At 40.7% G+C, this 17,541-nt stretch overlaps 1 long non-coding RNA gene across 3 annotated transcripts in view; it reads left to right on the top strand.

Moving 5' to 3' along the window:
• Window positions 1-16,091, top strand: part of LOC112830093 (uncharacterized) — a 29,802-nt gene extending 13,711 nt beyond the window's left edge. For 2 of the 3 annotated variants that reach the window (XR_012373975.1, XR_012373974.1), the window contains exons 4-5: window positions 11,138-11,253; window positions 15,523-16,091. This is a non-coding gene — a long non-coding RNA (uncharacterized lncRNA). The remainder of the gene's footprint in view (window positions 1-11,137; window positions 11,254-15,522) is intronic. The other variant, XR_003209829.2, reaches the window with a different exon arrangement.
• Window positions 16,092-17,541: the final 1,450 nt, after the last annotated feature.

The raw sequence follows: 17,541 nt of genomic DNA, 5'->3' as shown, positions 1-17,541 counted from the left end.
TATTTACCCCACTTCATCATATAGGATGAGATAATACATGTAAAGCTCTAAAACCAGTGTGTTCATTCTATGCTCTTGCACAATGTTAGTCACGGTGATGATGAGTAAAGGAGGAGGAAATCTACAAAAGAGGCTAAAATAGTAAGCAGGGACCAGCAGTTCTTGTTGAATTAACCTGAGAGGGATTCACTCAAGAACTTTAAGCAGAGGGATGCCTGGGTGGCTCAGTCGGTTAAGCATCTACCTTCAGCTCAGGTCATGATCTCAGGGTCCCGGGATCAAGCCCCGCATCAGGCTCCCCGCTCAGCGGGGAGTCTGCCTCTCCCTCTGCCTGCTGCTCCCCGTGCTTGTGCTCGCTCTCTCTCTCTCTAATAAATAAATAAAGTCTTTAAAAAAAAAAAAAAGAATTTTAAGCAGAAATGTGGCATGACTACATACACTACACTATTGTCTTCCTGCCAGACCAGTTCTATGGGAGGAAAGAAAAGGATCTCGAAGGACCTAACTCCTTGGAGCACAGGAGCAAAAGATGGGGAGCTAGTTTTTAGAAGGGAGATGACCAAGGAGTGTCAGGCATGTGTTAGAGCAACTGATGGATCTTCGCTTTGTCCTTGAACCATTTTCAGATCATTACATTTGTACTCTTTCTGTTCCTTTATGATTCATGACATCAATCTCTAACCTTTGTTGGTAGTGTCACTTACTGACAACTTGGTCATTACCTCTTTCTCATCAAAGACTTTGACCCCTGGGTGAACCATCCATATCCTGTTATTAACCTGGAGCTCTTTCACTCTAAAATCTTACATGCAAACATACCACTCTAGAACTTTGATCTTCCTTCCAATTCTTCCCTTAGTCACTTCTGTTAACCATCAGTTCCTTGAGCTCATCAAGACTTAGTTGCCCTTGACCCTCTGACATGGGTGTCTTATCAGCTGCTTTCTACTTTAACTTTTATTTCTATCCTGTTTATATTGCAGTGGTGCATCACTTCAGACATTTTGTATCCATATCTTCAATTCCCATGCTCTATTTCCTTTTGTCATATCACCTGATAGACTAACTCTGCAAGGACCATCATATAAACAGATGCATGTTGGGGTGCCTGGCTGGCTCAGTCAGTAGAGCATGCAACTCTTAATCTCAGGGTCATGAGTTTAAGCCCAGTGTGGGGTTTGGAACCTACTTAAAATAAAAACAAAAATAAAATAAATAGATGCATGTTATACATTACACAAGAGCACCCTACAAAGGGAACAAGTGGAAACCAACCCAAGCTGTATTCAAAGTCCTGGGGTAGTTCTTCCCTGAGGGTGCAACTTTTTCTTTTCTTTTCTTTTCTTTTTTTTTAAAGATTTTATTTTTTATTCATGAGAGACAAAGGGAGAGAGAGAGAGAGAGAAGCAGAGGGAGAAGCAGGCTCCCAAGGAGCAGGGAGCCCGATGCGGCACTCGATCCCAGGACCCTGGGATCATGACCTGAGCCGAAGGCAGACGCTTAACCATCTGAGCCACCCAGGCGCCCGGGTGCAACTTTTTCTAATCTGCCACAGTCTAGGGACGCCTGAGTAGCTCAGTAGGTTGAGTGACTGCCTTCGGCTCAAGTCATGATCCCAGAGTTCTGAGATCAAGTCCTGTATGGGGCTCCTTGCTCAGCAGAAAGCCTGTGCTTTCTCCCTCTGCTTGCCACTCCCTCTGCTTGTGCTAGCTCGCTCTCTCTGACAAATAAATAAAATCTTAAAAAAAAAATAATCTGCCACAGTCTAGTGCATGCAAAGGTTCACAAACTGTGGGCACTGCAGATCAAATCTACCCACTGTCTATTTTTGTATGGCTCACAAGCTAATAATTATTTTTACATTTTTAACTGGTTAAAAAATTCAAAATAAGGATATTTTATGACACATGAAAGTTGTATTAAATTCAAATTCTAGTGTCCATAAATAGTTTTATTTGAATATATAGTCATGCTCATTCGTTTACATATTGTCTATGGCTGATTTCACACTACAGAGGCTGAGTTGAATAGCTGTGATAGAGACCATCTGGCCCACAAATCCTAAAATATGTACTATCTGTCTCTTTACAGAAAAATACTTACCTACCCCTGTCCAGCAGGTCTGTTGCCTGTAAATCTGTACTAACGCTTGGACTGTTAAATACTTGCTAGAGAAAAACCAACAATTATACAGATTGGTGCATTGAATGATATATTCATGATCCTAAATCCCACCTGGAAACTCAACATTACCTGGACTCCCTTCTAATTTCCTTAGCTCTCTTTTCTCCAGCCTTTCACTTTGTTCATCCTCTACGCCTCCAAACATTTCACCCCCTCATCTCAACAGATGCGTCAACCTCCTACTCCTAAGCGAAAATAGAAGCCATCAGATTGGCACTCCCTCAGTTTCCTGCTTCCGCACCTACAAATGTGTCTGCAGTTGCCCTCATCCTTTATTTACTACCTCTTGTTTCAATAGAAGTGGGACTTTTCACTCATTAAAACAAAGTCTTCAACCAGTGCTCTGATACCATCACCTTCCTCTTCTCCAGTGTCCTTCAAAAAATGATTAGTCCTTCTCTCCCTTGAAGCTTAACACTTCCCTGTCTGTTGGTTTCTTCATTAGCATTTTGACAAGGTTATTCTCAATGGACATAGTTAACCTCACACCATCTTCCTTGAAAGAATTTCTTGACTTGGCTTCCAGGAATTCACATTTCCAGTTTTCCTACGTTGTCGTGAGCTGTCTCGCTGGTTCCTTCTCATGTCCCCAACTTTTAAACTTTAAACCTCCAACTTTTTTACAAAGATTTTTTTTTTAAGATTTATTTATTTATTTGAGAGAGAGAGAGAGAGAGAGAGAGAGAGAGAACACACAAGTGGGCAGAGGGGCAGAGGCAGAGGGAGAAGCAGGCTTCCTGCTGAGCAGGGAGCCCGATGCAGGGCTCGATCCCAGGACCCCGGGATCATGACCTGAGCCAAAGTTAGACGCTCAACCCACTGAGCCACCCAGGTGCCCCTAAACCTCCAACTTTTAAACTACTACTACTACTCAAACTTTTTAGTCCCAGGAACCCCTTTACACTATCTTAAAAATTATGGAGAACATCAAAAAGCTTTTGGTTATGTGGCTTGTATCTATTAATATTTACTCCACTGGAAATTAAAATTGAGGGGCGCCTGGGTGGCTCAGTTGGTTAAGCGACTGCCTTCGGCTTAGGTCATGATCCTGGAGTCCCGGGATCGAGTCCCACATCGGGCTTCCTGCTCAGTGGGGAGTCTGCTTCTCCCTCTGACCCTCTTCCCTCTCGTGCTTTCTATCTCTCATTCTCTCTCTCTCTGAAATAAATAAATAAAATCTTTAAAAAAAAGAAATTAAAATTGAGGCTTTTATAATAACTATCTATTGATTCATTTAAAAATAATAATTATAAATCAATTACATGTTAATATAAATATCATTTTTGTGAAAAAGAAAACTGTCTTTTCCAAAACAAATCTGTGATAAGACTGACATTATTTTACATTTTTAAAAATCTCTTTAATGTCCCTCTTGGAGGTCTAGCGATCCACAAACTATAGCCTACAGGCCAAATTCAGCCCACTGCCTATTTTACTGGATTTACTGGAACACAGCCATACGCATTCACTTCTGTATGTTTATGGCAGCTTTTTCACTACAATGGAAGAGTTGCATATTTGTGACAAAGATCATATAGCCTGCAAATCCTAAAATATGGACTTTTTTAGTATACGGACTTTTATGGAAAAAAATTTGCCCACTACCTAGTCCAGTTTAACAGCTAATCTATTGTAACAGGTTGTTTTGGTTGAAGCATATGAAGAACATCTGACCTCACACAGATATGTATTTGGAAAAGGAAGGAGTATTTCTTTTTTAATATTTATCTGAGAGAGAAAGAGCCCGAGGGGGGTGAGGGACAGAGGCTGAGGGAGAGAATCTCAAGCATACTCCCCACTGAGCATGAAGCCCCTATACAGGGCTCCATCTCAGGACCCTGAGATCATGACCTGAGCCAAAACCAAGAGTTGGAGGCTTAACCGACTGAGCCACCCAAGTGCCCCAAGAGCATGCTACTCTTGATCTCAGGGTCATGAATTTGAGCCCCACACTGGGTGTAGAGTAAAAAAAAAGAAAATATTGTTTCCCTGAATTATGCAGATCTTCCCAATGTCTGCACATCTCATTATATGATATCAAAAAAATTAGATTTGCTATTATCACCATCCATCTCATTAAACAAGTATTGGGAATCTGTCAAGCTCACAGGGGCATCTATAAGTCTTCCAAAATTCTAAATTTTGCCTGAAAGTTCAAATTTTATCACCGGTAATGAATGCCATCAGTTGTTTTCCTTGAAGTAGCAAGGTCACTTGGTTCATTTTCAAGAAAATGTCTGTTAAAAACCCAAGCCTGAAAAAGCATATTTTTTTCTGTTAGTCATTTTTTTTTCAAGTAAAAATTGTGTTCCATGAAAAATATCAGTTAGTTCAACTTGCAATTCAAACAGTGGCACAAGTGTCTTTCTTTAAGACAAGCCTAGTTCTTTGGCTATAAAAGGACTTTCCATGTTGATAGACAGAATGCTAAATAAATATGTACTGAAGGGTTGAGATTTAATGAGTAATGTTTACTCTGTCCTCAAGAACATTTTTCAATGAAACTGACACCTTTATTTTAACTACAAGAGCAGTGATGAAAAGTACAGTGGTTTCTAATAGAGTTCAATGATACTGTCTTGATTTGTGCTAAAGTGGCAGCAGGTTTACCCACCATTGTTTTTGTATTTCCAAAGCAATTGTTAATACAGTTTTTTTTAAAGGCAGATACTGTTTGTGAATTATTACAAAAATAGTTCTGACCTCCAGGCCCCCATGTAAAGATCTCAAAGAACCCCGTGGAGCCACAAACCATAATTTGAGTAGTTGCTCTGAACATTCAAGGGTCCCAGGACTTAATCTTTGTATTTCCCCTTCTCAGTTTACTCTCAGTTCCTAGATATCTTTGTGGCTTTAAATTAGGTATTCTCACAACTCCTAAATTTATGTCTCCAGACTGAATATTTCTCTTGTTGAATGGATGTGTATAGGTATAATATTATAATTTATAAGAAATATGTATTTGGTCTTCATCTCATTTCTGGCATACAGCACCTAAAACCCTTGGAATTTCCCGAGTAATAAGAGTGATAAATGTAGGGCGCCTGGGTGGCTCAGTTGGTTAAGCAACTGCCTTCGGCTCAGGTCATGATCCTGGAGTTCCGGGATCGAGTCCTGCATCAGCGGGGAGTCAGCCTCTCCCTCTGACCCTACCCCCTCTCATATACTCTCTCTCTCTCTCTCTCATTCTCTTAAATAAATCAATCAATCTTTAAAAAAAAGAGTGACAAATGTATCTTGATATTCAAAACCAACCTCTTTCAACCACCTCTAAGATTATGTTAAAGAGGAGACTTTTGGAAAGCACCAAGAATGGGGGCTGCCTGCAAGGGGAACCAACCTGGTGATTGGACAGTTGGAATTTTCAGTCCTACCCCCCTGACCTCTGGGGAAGGGAGGCAGGAAGTTGAATTTATTGTCAGTGACTTGATCAATCATGCCTACAGAATTGGAGTCTTCATAAAAACTCAAAAGGCTAGGGTCAGAGAGCCACCAAGTTTGTGAACACATGGAGATTTGGGGACAGTGGCACTCCTGGAGAGGACACAGAAGCTCCATGTCCTTTCCTACATACTTGCCCTGTGCATCTCTTCCATCTGGCTGCTCCTGAATTAACCTTTCATAATAAACTGGTAATCTAGCAAGTAAAATGTTCTCTAAGGTATCTGAGTCACTCTGGCAAGTTAATCAAACCAAAGGAGGGGGGGTATGTTGGAGTCTCCAACCCATAGTCATTTGGTCAGAAACATTAGTGACTACCTGGATTTGCCCTGCCATCTGAAGTGGGGGGAGGGCAGTCGTGTAGGACTGAGGCCCTATCCCGTGGGATCTGACACTACTATCAGGTAGATAGTGTCAGAAATGAATTAAATTATATGATACCCAGCTGGTGTTGGAGAATTGTGGGGAAAAAACCCATACATCAATATTGGGTGCAGAATCATAACAGGTATTTCAAACCTAATATTCTCAAACAGATTTCCTGATCTCACTAGTCAGTCCTCCCCAAATTGCTGTTCGCATTCTTCCCCATCTCATTAAATGATCTCACCTGTCTACTTGCTCAGGCAAAAAAACTTTGAGCCATCCTTGACTGTCTCTTTTGTACCTCACATTCAATTTGTCAGCAACCTTGTTTGTAGATTCATAAATCAGATTCTTATCATTTCTCATCATCTGCATAGCTACTACCTAAGTGGTCCAAGCCACTATTATATCTTATCTAGATCATTCCACCACCTTTCTAACTGGTCTTCTTGTTTCTTCCCTCAGCTACCTCTAGGTTTTCTCTTTGTTTTTTTCAATGTAGCAGCCAGAATAATTTTTTTGAAAGGTCAGATGATGCTACTTCTTGGCCCAAAAACTATTATCTTCCTATATGTATCACTCAGCCTGGGCCACCATAACAAAATACCATAAACGGGGTGGCTCAACCAACAGAACTTTGTTTTTTCACAGTTCTAGAGACCAGAAATCCAAGATCAGGGTGCCAGCCTGGTTGGGTTCTGGTGAAAGCTCCCCTCCTGGCTTGAAGACTGTCTTCTCGTTATGTCCTCACATATCAGAGAAAATGTGAAGAAACTCTCTGGGTGGTTTTTCTTATTAGGACGCTAATACTATTGGATCAGAGCCCTACCCTTATGACCTCATTTAACCTTACTTCTATAAAGGCTCTATCTTCAATACAATCACATGGGGGGTTCAACATCTGAATGGAAGGGGCAGGGAGGAGACACAATTCAGTTCATAGAACCATTTCACTCAGAGTAAAAGCCAAAATCCTTATGATGATGCTTTAATTATCTATTGCTGCATAAAAATGAACCCCAGAATTTAGTGGCCTACCTCCCTAGCCGAAGGGAGACGCTTAAGGACTGAGAGAGAGAGAGAAAGCATGAGCAGGGAGGGGCAGAGGGAAAGGGAGAGAATCTCAAGTAGACCCAGCGCTGAGCGATGAGCCTCACATGGGGCCAGATCTCACAATCCTGAGATCACAACCCAAGCCGAAATCAAGAGTCAGATGCCCTACTGACTGAGCCACCCAGGCGCCCCGAGACTATTGATCTATTAACAATACATATGTAAGCTTCAAGTATCACATTTTTATTCCTCTTTAAATTGGCATTTTCTTCTACAGGATAGTAAATTAAGAGAACTTCCTATTATGTGGTTACTTACAACACATGGACCCAGATACTAGTTTTCTAGGGCTTCCATATAACAAGTACCACAAACTGGGTGGCTTGAACAACAGAAATTTGTTTTCTCACAGTTCTGGAGGCTGGAAGTCTGAAAAGAAGTATTGGGAGGGCAGGTTTTTTCTGAGGGCTGTTTAGGAGAATCTATTCCATGCCTGTCCCCTAGCTTTTGGTCATTTGCTAGCATCTTTTGGCATCACCCCAATCTCTTTCTTTATCTTCACATGATATTCTCCTTGTGTATGTGCCTGTATCCAGATTTAGCCTTTTGATAAGGACACCAGTCATATTGGATTAGGGGCCCACCCTACTCCAGTATACCTCATCTTAACTAATTAAATCTGCAAAACCCGGGGTGCCTGGGTAGCTCAGTTGTTAAGCATCTGCTTTTGGCTCAGGTCATGACCCCAGGGTCCTGGGATTGAGCCCCGTGTTGGGCTCCCTGCTCAGCGGGAAGCCTGCTTCTCCCTCTCCCACTCCCCCCTGCTTGTGTTCCCTCTCTCGCTCTCTCTCTCTGTCAAATAAATAAGATCTTTAAAAAAAATAAAAATTAAAAAATCTGCAAAACCCTACACCCAAATAAGAACACATTCTGTCGTACTGGAGTCTAGGACTTTAACATACATGAATTTTGGAGAAGAACACAACATAATTCAACCATAACATGCATGTTTAATGAAAAATTAAGTACTGTATTTCCATCGATGATGGAAGTGTAACTTGCGCAATGTGTTTGCCACTATTTACATCCACTATGGGGGCCACAGTGATTGTACCAACTACTAAAAATCCAAAAGACGAATCAGTTGAAAAAGCGTTGGCATCTACTTCAAAAGGGAGCACTTTTTTTAAAAAGACTATGCCCGGGGCACCTGGGTGGCTCAGTCGTTAAGCATCTGCCTTCGGCTCAGGTCACGATCCCAGGGTCCTGGGATCGAGCCCCACATCAGGCTCCCTGCTCAGGGGGCAGCCTGCTTCTCCCTGCTTGTGTTCCCTCTCTCACTGTGTCTCTCTGTCAAATAAGTAAAATCTTTAAAGAAATAAAAATAAAAAAGTAAAAAGACTATGCTGAAAGACAAAAATTTAACATGAGCAGGTGTAGAAAGCCCACTTACCTACCACTATGTGATGCATTAGATCAAATGACTGTTTCAATTAATTTACTCATTTTTTATTGAATGCTTTCTTATGCACTTATGAAAAGTGGAGCAATAGCTGTTAGTGTGTTGGCTCCATTAGCAGTATAAGATTTTACAGTTAAAATGATGCCTGCTTTTATGTCAGTGTTATTAGATGCTTCAAACAGAAAATCCATTCATTTCAATAATAGTTTTTTTTTTTCATCTAACTCACGTAATCAATATAAAGTTTTTGGAAGGTCATTCTGTCTAAGGTGAAACATGTGAACATCTAACATTGTGAAGGCTATTGTAAATTTCATTTAAAAATTTCAGCATTGAAACCTAATTTGGGGGGCACCTGGGTGGCTCAGTCGTTAAGCAACTGCCTTCAGCTCAGGTCATGATCCCAGGGTCTTGAGATCGAGCCCCACATCCGGCTCCTTGCTCAGCGGGAAGCCTGCTTCTCCCTCTCCCACTCCCCCTGCTTGTGTTCTTTCTCTTGCTGTCTCTCTCTGTCAAATAAATAAATAAAATCTTTAAAAAAAAAAACCAAACCTTATATCTAGAACAGAAAAAGAAACCTAAGTTTTACAAAGATTTATGCAAATACAAATGCTGATGAATCACAGCATCATGGTAAAAACAACTATCCTAACAAATTAAGAAATTTGTAGAGCAAAAATTGGTTTTGATGCACTAATATTCATAATTATATACAGATACATCACAAGAGCTAGAGATGTCATATAAATACACAAACAGAGGTTTAAGATTATTAATCACTAAGGAAATGAAAACTAAAACCACAATGAAATACCACTATATACCTGGATTAGTCTGCTCTGGCTGCTATCACAGAATATGTCTTGGAGGCATAAGCAACAGAAGATTTTTTTTCACTGTTCTGGGGGCTGGAGGTCAAAAATCAAGGTGCTGACAGAGCTGGTTTCTGGTGAAGCCTCTCTTCCTGACTTGTAGATGGCCACCATATCACCGCCATATCACTGTGTCCTCACTAGACCTTTCCTTTGGGTGTGTGGACTTCTGGTGTCTCTTCTCTTCTTGTAAGGACACTAGTCCTATTGGATTAGGTCCTTACCCTCATGAATTCATTTAGCCTTTATTATATCTTTAAAGGCTATATCTCCAAATATAGTCACATTGGGGGTTAGGGCTTCAACAGATAAATTCGGGTGGGGAGGACACAATTCAGTTCATAAAAATTAGGAGTTGCTGGTGGAAGTACAAACTGTACAGCCATTTTATTTATTTTTTTGAAGTTTATTTATTTTAAAGTAATTTCTACACCCCATGTGGGGCTTGAACTCACAACCCTGAGATCAACAGTCACATGCTCGGGGCACCTGGGTGGCTCAGTCAGTTAAGCATCTGACTCTTGATTTCAGCTCAGGTCATGATCTCAGGGTGATGAGATCGAGCCCCATGTCGGGCTTGACAGTGCAGAGACTGCTTAAGATTCTCTCTTCTTTGGGTGCCTGGGTGGCTCAGTCATTAAGCGTCTGCCTTCAGCTCAGGTCATGATCCCAGGGTCCTGGGATCAAGCCCCGCATCAGGCTCCCTGCTCGGCAGGAGGCCTGCTTCTCCCTCTCCCACTCCCCCTGCTTGTATTCCCTCTCTCGCTGTCTCTCTCTCTTTGTCAAATAAATAAAATCTTTAAAAAAAAAAGATTCTCTCTTTTTCCTCTGCCTCTCACCCCACTCATGCTCCAAATAAATGAATAAAATAAATAAAATAAAACTCTTCAAAAAAAAAAAAAAAAAAAATCACATGCTCTACCAAGTGAGCCAGCCTGGCACTCCTGTATAGCCATTTTATTTTTTTATTTATTTTTATTTTTTATTTTTTTAAGATATTATTTATTTATTTGAGAGAGAGAGTGAGCAAGAGAGAGAGAGTGAGAGCACACAAGCAAGGAGAGCAGCAGGCAGTGGGAGAAGCAGGCTCCCGGCTGAGCAAGGAGCCCGATGCGAGACTTGATCACAGGACCCAGGGATCATGACCTGAGCCAAAGGCAGACCCTTAACGACTGAGCCAACCAGACGTCCCATGTATAGCCATTTTAAAGATTGATTGATTGATTGATTGATTGATTGATTTTAGAGAGAGAGAGAGAGAGAGAGAGTGAATAGAAAACAATGTGGTACACTGAATGGTACATCCATACCATGAAATGCTACTTAGCAATAAAAGGAAACCTATTTGCTTATCCATTCACCTCTTTTTTTCTTTTTTTGAGAGAGAGAGAGAAGTGGGGGGCAGTGCAGAGGGCGAGGGAGAGAGAGGCAGGCTCCATGCCCAGTGTGGAGCTTGGCCTGGGGCTCTATCTCAGAACCCTGATATCATGACCTGAGCCAAAATCAAGAGTCTGATGCCCAACTGATTGAGTCACCCAGGCGCCCCTTCATTCACCTCTTGATGGACATTTGGATTGGGTCCAGTTTAGAGCTTTTAAGAATAAAATTGCTATAAATATTCAGGATCAAGTCCTTGCATAGGTATATGTTTTCATTTCCTTTGGATGAATACCAAAGAGTGGAACTGTTGGGTTGTGCTATAAATGTATGCTTAACTTTATTTTATTTTTTTAAAAGATTTTATTTATTTATTTGACAGAAAGCGAGAGAGCACAAGCAGAGGGAGTGGCAGAGGGAGAAGCAGGCTCCCCACTGAGCAAGAAGCCCAATGTGGGACTTGATCCCAGGACCCTGGGGTCATGACCTAAGCCAAAGGTAAATGCTTAACCAACTGAGCCACCCAGGCATCCGTGCTAACATGGTATTGACTAGGACTACTCTTCTGGCTACATTCAGCTGGGAGCTCCGCTGAGGCTGAAATGTTCAAGAAGGCCCCTTAACAGAAAGGTCCTTAACTGCACAGCATAACTGCACAATATAACTTTTGCCATAGGTCATTGGTCAAAACAAGTCACAAGGCAATCTGGATGAGAGAAGCAGCATGTGTTGCATAGGATTGAGAAGAACAGTTGACAGTCTTAAGATTCTGCACCCAATTTCAATGTATGGGAGTTTTCTCTCTAGTCCAAGCAATTCTCCGACCCCAGCTGGCTGTCCTACAATTTAACTCAATTCAGTTCTGACCCTGTCTACGTGGAAATAGCATCAGATCCCACAGCTTAAGTCCTCAGTCCCACAAAACTACTCCCACCCCAATTCAGAGGCCAACCACAAATCCAGGTTGTCACCTGTGCTTCTGACCAACAGTAAATCTGAATTTCCCATGACCCACTTCTCAGGTTCAATTAATTTGATAAAGTGGCTCACAAAACCCAGGGAAACATGTTTATCAGTTTATTAAGTAGTATGATGAAAGACACAGATGAAAAGCCAGATGAAGAGATACATAGGGCGAGGTATGGGAGGGTCCTGAGCACAGGAGCTTCTGTCTCCTTAGATTTGGGGTGTGTGGATGTGTTCACCAACCCTGGAAGCACTCTGAACCCCATATTATTGGGATTTTATGGAGGCTTCCTCATATACCAGTGATCAATTATTAACTCCATTTCTAGCCCCTCTCCCCTGGGGTGTGGGGTGTGAGGCTGAAAATTCCAAATTTCTAATCATGGCTTAGTCTTTCCCGTTACCAGCCTGCATCCAAAAGCCATCCGGGAGCCCACCTAGAGTAGCCTCATTAGAACAAAAGATTCTCCCAGGGCCCTTATCTCTTAGGAATTTACAAGGCTTTCAGGAGCTCTGTGCCAGGAATGAGTTAAAGACCAAATACATATTTTTTATTGTAAATCACAATATCATAGATTATTTCTCAGACCCCTCACGACTCTCTGGCTTTTGTTGATTATACTATTCAAGAAGTCACATAGGCTTGTATACAAAAATATCTTGGATTTATCTATCTCTTAAATCTAATCCAATTGTTTAACCATTTTTTCTATTAATAATTTCTGCAAAATAGCTATTATATTCTTTTCTTTCTATTATCTTAGCTTCCACTCTAGTTTGGATCATGGATCCCTCTAGTTATGAGCAAAAAATCAAATTGCATGGCAAAAATCTATAAACAGCATATAAACTTTTCTACTATAAGTAAAATAACACAATTTGACATATCTAATGATATTTGTAGTAGTTATTGTACCTAGATTGTGAATCATAAAAGGTAAGCAGCCGGGGCACCTGGGTGGCTCAGTCATTAAAGTGTCTGCCTTCACCTCAGGTCATGATCCCAGGGTCCTGGGATCGAACCCTGCATTGGGCTCCCTGCTCTGTGGGAAACCTGCTTCTCCCTCTCCTACTCACCCTGCTTGTGTTCCCTCTCTCGCTGTGTCTCTGTCAAATAAATGAATAAAATCTTAAAAAAAAAAAAAAGGTAAGCAGCCCAAGCAAGGAGGTATAATTTATCTTATACAATAAAAAATAAAATTGTAATATTTTCCTCATTTGTTGATTCTTCATCTCTCTCAGCAGTACCAATGTTTATGAATTTATTTATTTATTTAATTTATTTTTAAAATTAACATAAAATGTATTATTTGTTTCAGGGGTACAGGTCTGTGATTCAACAGTCTTATACACAATTCACAGCGCTCACCATAGCACATACCCTCCCCAATGTCAATCACCCAGCCACCCCATCCCTCCCACTCCCAACCACTCCAGCAACCCTCAGTTTGTTTCCTGAGATTAAGAATCTCTTATGGTTTGTCTCCCTCTCTGGTTTTGTCTTGTTTCATTTTTCCCTCTCTTCCCTTATGATCCTCTGCCTTGTTTCTTAAATTCTGCATAATCAGTGAGATCATATGATAATTATCTTTTTCTGATTGACTTATTTCACTTAGCATGATACCCTCTAGTTCCATCCATGTCATTGCAAATGGCAAGATTTCATTTTTTTTTGATGGCTATGATGAATTTTTTTATGATATAGCATTTCATCACTATTATCATTACACACACTTAAGGTGGGTCCTCCATATTACTTCCTGGTTGGTAGTGTTTTGGGAGGGCTTTTCCAGCTCTAATCATGGCCAGAATTTAGCTTTTCTGTGTCCTACCCTTGAATCTATCCTTTCTACCCCCTTCTGTGCCTTTTTTCCTGGAAATCTTGGTCTAATATATTAGTGTTCCACAAAAATTCACTCTACTCCCCTTCTGAGTTGGCATAGACTCTATTTCCCTGCCCTACTGACTTGGAGGTTGGCCATGTGACTTGCTTTAATCAACAGTATATGATGATGGAATAGGAAATTATATGAACACAGGCCTCTTGTCTTCTTGTGCTGTGGCAATTTGACCTGGGTAGCTGCTATACAAACACATGGAGCACATGTGAACCCAACCTTCGACCTAGAACTTGGAACCCAGAGACTAGAGATAAGAATCTTAAAAAAAAAAAAAAAAAAGTATCTTGCCTGGAATAGCCAAGGAGCAAGCAACCCACAGACCTGTAAAAGAAAATGAATGCTTTTTTTTATTTTAAAATATTTTATTTTTAAGTAATCTCTATACCAATGTGGGGCTCCAAAGGCCAAGAACAAGAGTCGCATGCTTTTCCGACTGAGCCAGCCAGGCACCCCTATTTATTTATTTTTGAATGCTTGTAGTTTTAAACCACTGAATTTGGAGTGGTGTATCCTGCAGAATTATTGCAGCAATAGCTGACTAAAACATTTGGGCAGTTACTCTCTTTTCCCCAGTCATAATCCAGGAGTCGTGGAACCAAAGGGCTTGAGGCTCCAGGACTTTTGTGCCTAGAACTTATATATTGGTGCTTTAGGGGTGAATACATAGCATCAATGCTGCAGGACTGGAGAGTTGGAGCACCAGGCTAAGGCACTGCATGGGGGAGGCGGGGAGATGGCATATAACAATGACACCCAGATGTCTGACATATGGAGACCTCGGGGCCAGGGAACACAAAAGATAGAGGCTGGGATTAAAGGGAATACCAGTTCTGAGCTCTTGTATAGTACATTTTCAGTAAACATGATTTTTTTTTCTTATTGAAACTATTAAGTGATTTTTCTCCCTTGAGGGCAGAGACCATGTCTATCTTAATTATATGTCCCTAGCACATATTGACTAGTTGGTAAACATAGGTAGAATCTTGAAAATCTTGAAAAACTGAAAAGAAAGCTAAGAGGTCAAATGTGACCTAAAATGGGCACAGAGAGTCCCAGAATACCCTATAATCCACCCCTTCTTATTTAAAATCACTAAGACCTACATCCTTTTAGCAACAGCATTAGGTCTAACTTAATATTAGGTACAAGCAAAAGACCCACTTAATAGAATGGAAAAAACGCAAGTCTTCTCCCCTCCTGTCTTTGAATTAATTGGATGCAAAACCTTTAATTACACAAGGAGAAATAAAAAGTCTAGATAAACACAGATATTACTTAGATGTTAAGAAGGTTCATTCAAAGTTGAAAAGGTCTGTTGCCAAACTAAAAGATGCATTTTACAGAAAAATCAGCTGTACAGAACATTTAAAAAAATTTTTAAGTTGGCTCCACACGCGGTTTGGGACTTGAACTCATGACCTTGAGATGGAGAGATCAAGAGTCGCATGCTCTACTGAGCCAGCCAGGCACCCCTATGCAAAATATTTTTGAAATGATTAGGAAATTGGGGCGCCTGAGTGGCTCAGTTGGTTAAGTGACTGCCTTCACTCGGGTCATGATCCCAGGGTCCTGGGATGGAGCCCCGCGTTGAGCCCCACATCAGGCTCCCTGCTTGGCAAAGGAGTCTGCTTCTCCCCCTCCCCCTACTTGTGCTCTCTCTCTCTCTCTCTCACTCTCTCTTTCGAATGGATAAATAAAATCTTTTAAAAAGAGAAATGATTAGGAAATTAAATATAGAAAGCCTATCAGATATTAGGGAATTATTGTTAATTTTCTTAAGAGTGATAACGTAATTATGTGAGAGAATGTCTTATTTCTTTGGATGTACATGCTGAAGTATCTAGGGGTGAAGTTTCATGATATCTGTAACTTACATTCAAATTGTTTAAAAATATTGTAGAGAGCAAGATGGAGTCACTCACGTCAAGCAGTGACTCATGTCAGCAGCCAAAGGCGTAGTAGCTAAGACCAGATATTGCTGAAACCAGCACAGATGCCCAAATGACGTCCAGAACTGATAACCAGCAGAACCAGAAGAGGCCTGCAAAGGCCCAAGACTGATTAAACTCCTTTGAGGACTTTCGCAGCAAACTGTCAGACTGCAGATACTGATCCTTTCACATCTCACCACATTGAAGAGACAACTGGTGCCAAAGGCTCTGCCTGATTGATCTCTGAACATAATAGAGATCCTCCACTGCTAGAACAAAATACACAGCACGCACTGAGAGCTGCCCTGGACTGGACTGAGGCCTCATCTCAACTGTGCTCATGGACTGACTTCATGTTTGTTATTAACTTCTCACCCTTTGTTGTATGACTTTGTGTTGTGCTTTGCTTTGTTTAATGTGTATAAAACCAAGTTAAATGTGTAACAAAATGTCATTGAGTTTGGAATCCTGAACCTGCTTTGTAATTATGTTAGCCTTGCTTTATGATTAATAAAACCAACATTGTGGAAAGACACAACTCATATCTGCGCATTCATAGTGTGCTTGTGACAAATGTATATATAGATATAAAATAAAGAGGGATAAAGCAAATGTTAACAATTTACAATTTTTTAAAAAGATTTTATTTATTCATTTGACAGAGAGAGAGAGCAAGCACAAGTAGAGAGAGCTTCAGGCAGAAGGAGAGGGAGGAGCAGGCTCCCTGCTGAGCAGGGAGCTCGATGCAGGGCTCCATCCCAGGACCCTGAGATCATGACCTGAGCTGAAGGCAGACGCTTAACCAACTGAGCCACCCAGGTGCCCCAACAATTAACAATTTTTGAATCTAGGTGGAGGGTATATAATATACTATTTTTAAAAACTTTTCTGTATGTTTGAAAATGTTCAAAATAAAATGGAAATAGAGGATAAAAGATGCAAGCTCATAAAATGGGAGAGAAGAGGAGAAGATATTTTAAAAAATGAGTGGAAATGAAAATGTTGTAGAGACAGAAATAAATTTTACCTAATTCACAACCTTGTGGTGAGCTAATTCCCTGTTTCCACCCTAGCTTAGGTTATGTGCTTTAGGTTTGCAACTTAAAAATATATTTCATCTAACTAAAACACATAAAAATAATTAAAATGCTTATGAAGTTTGTACATTAAGAAATGCTCAGGAAGGGACACCTGGGTGGCTCAGTTGGTTAAGTGTCTGGCTTTGGCTCAAGTCATGATCCCAGGGTCCTGGGATCGAGCCCCACATTGGGCTCCTTGCTCGGCGGGGAGCCTGCTTCTCCCTCTGCCTGCCATTCCCCCCCGCTTGTGCTCTCTCTCTCTCTCTCTCTCTCTGACAAATAAATAAATAAAACCTTAAGAAAAAAAAAAAGAAATGCTCAAGGAAATCCACCCTCCCATATATCTGTTTATAAATTAAAACATGTAAAAAGTATTTTTTCTTACAAGAGCATGGAGGATATTGCCAGTTGCTAACTTACTAGGTAATATGGTTATATTTGGACATGTGGCTCCCAGTGAAAGACTATGTTTCCCAGCTTATGTTTTAGCTATAAGTGGCCACTGACTAAGTCCTAGTGAGCAGTAGTAACATATACCACTTTCAGAGCAGAACTTTAAAACATTGAGTGTGCAAAAAAATTTAAAAAAACAATAAAACACCGAGTATACACTTTTTCATGTTCTTCCCCTTTTTGTAAGTGAGAACACTGCCTAGGACTCAGCTTCAAGTGAAAGACACACCCAGGGGCAGGGGTTCTTAATCTTAGGTTCATGAACTTGGGTAGGAAAATATATCCTTGTCTTCATTAGCCTCTAGCTGAAATTAATATTTTCTTCAATTATGAATATAGACAATGAGTCACACTGTGGTATTAGTAATACCTATGAATTTGCCACTCAAAAAAATTTTTCATATCACATTACAATTTTTTCAGGTCTCTCTAAATATCATTTATGCTCAAGTGTAC

This window comes from Callorhinus ursinus, unplaced genomic scaffold (genome assembly GCF_003265705.2).
Source record: "Callorhinus ursinus isolate GAN/ISIS: 27379988/994484 unplaced genomic scaffold, GSC_fseal_2.0 scaffold27, whole genome shotgun sequence".
In the NCBI taxonomy this organism is placed as follows: Eukaryota; Metazoa; Chordata; class Mammalia; order Carnivora; family Otariidae; genus Callorhinus; species Callorhinus ursinus.
The sequence above is the reverse complement of the archived record's forward strand: the minus strand, read 5'-3'. Positions and strand labels throughout refer to the sequence as shown.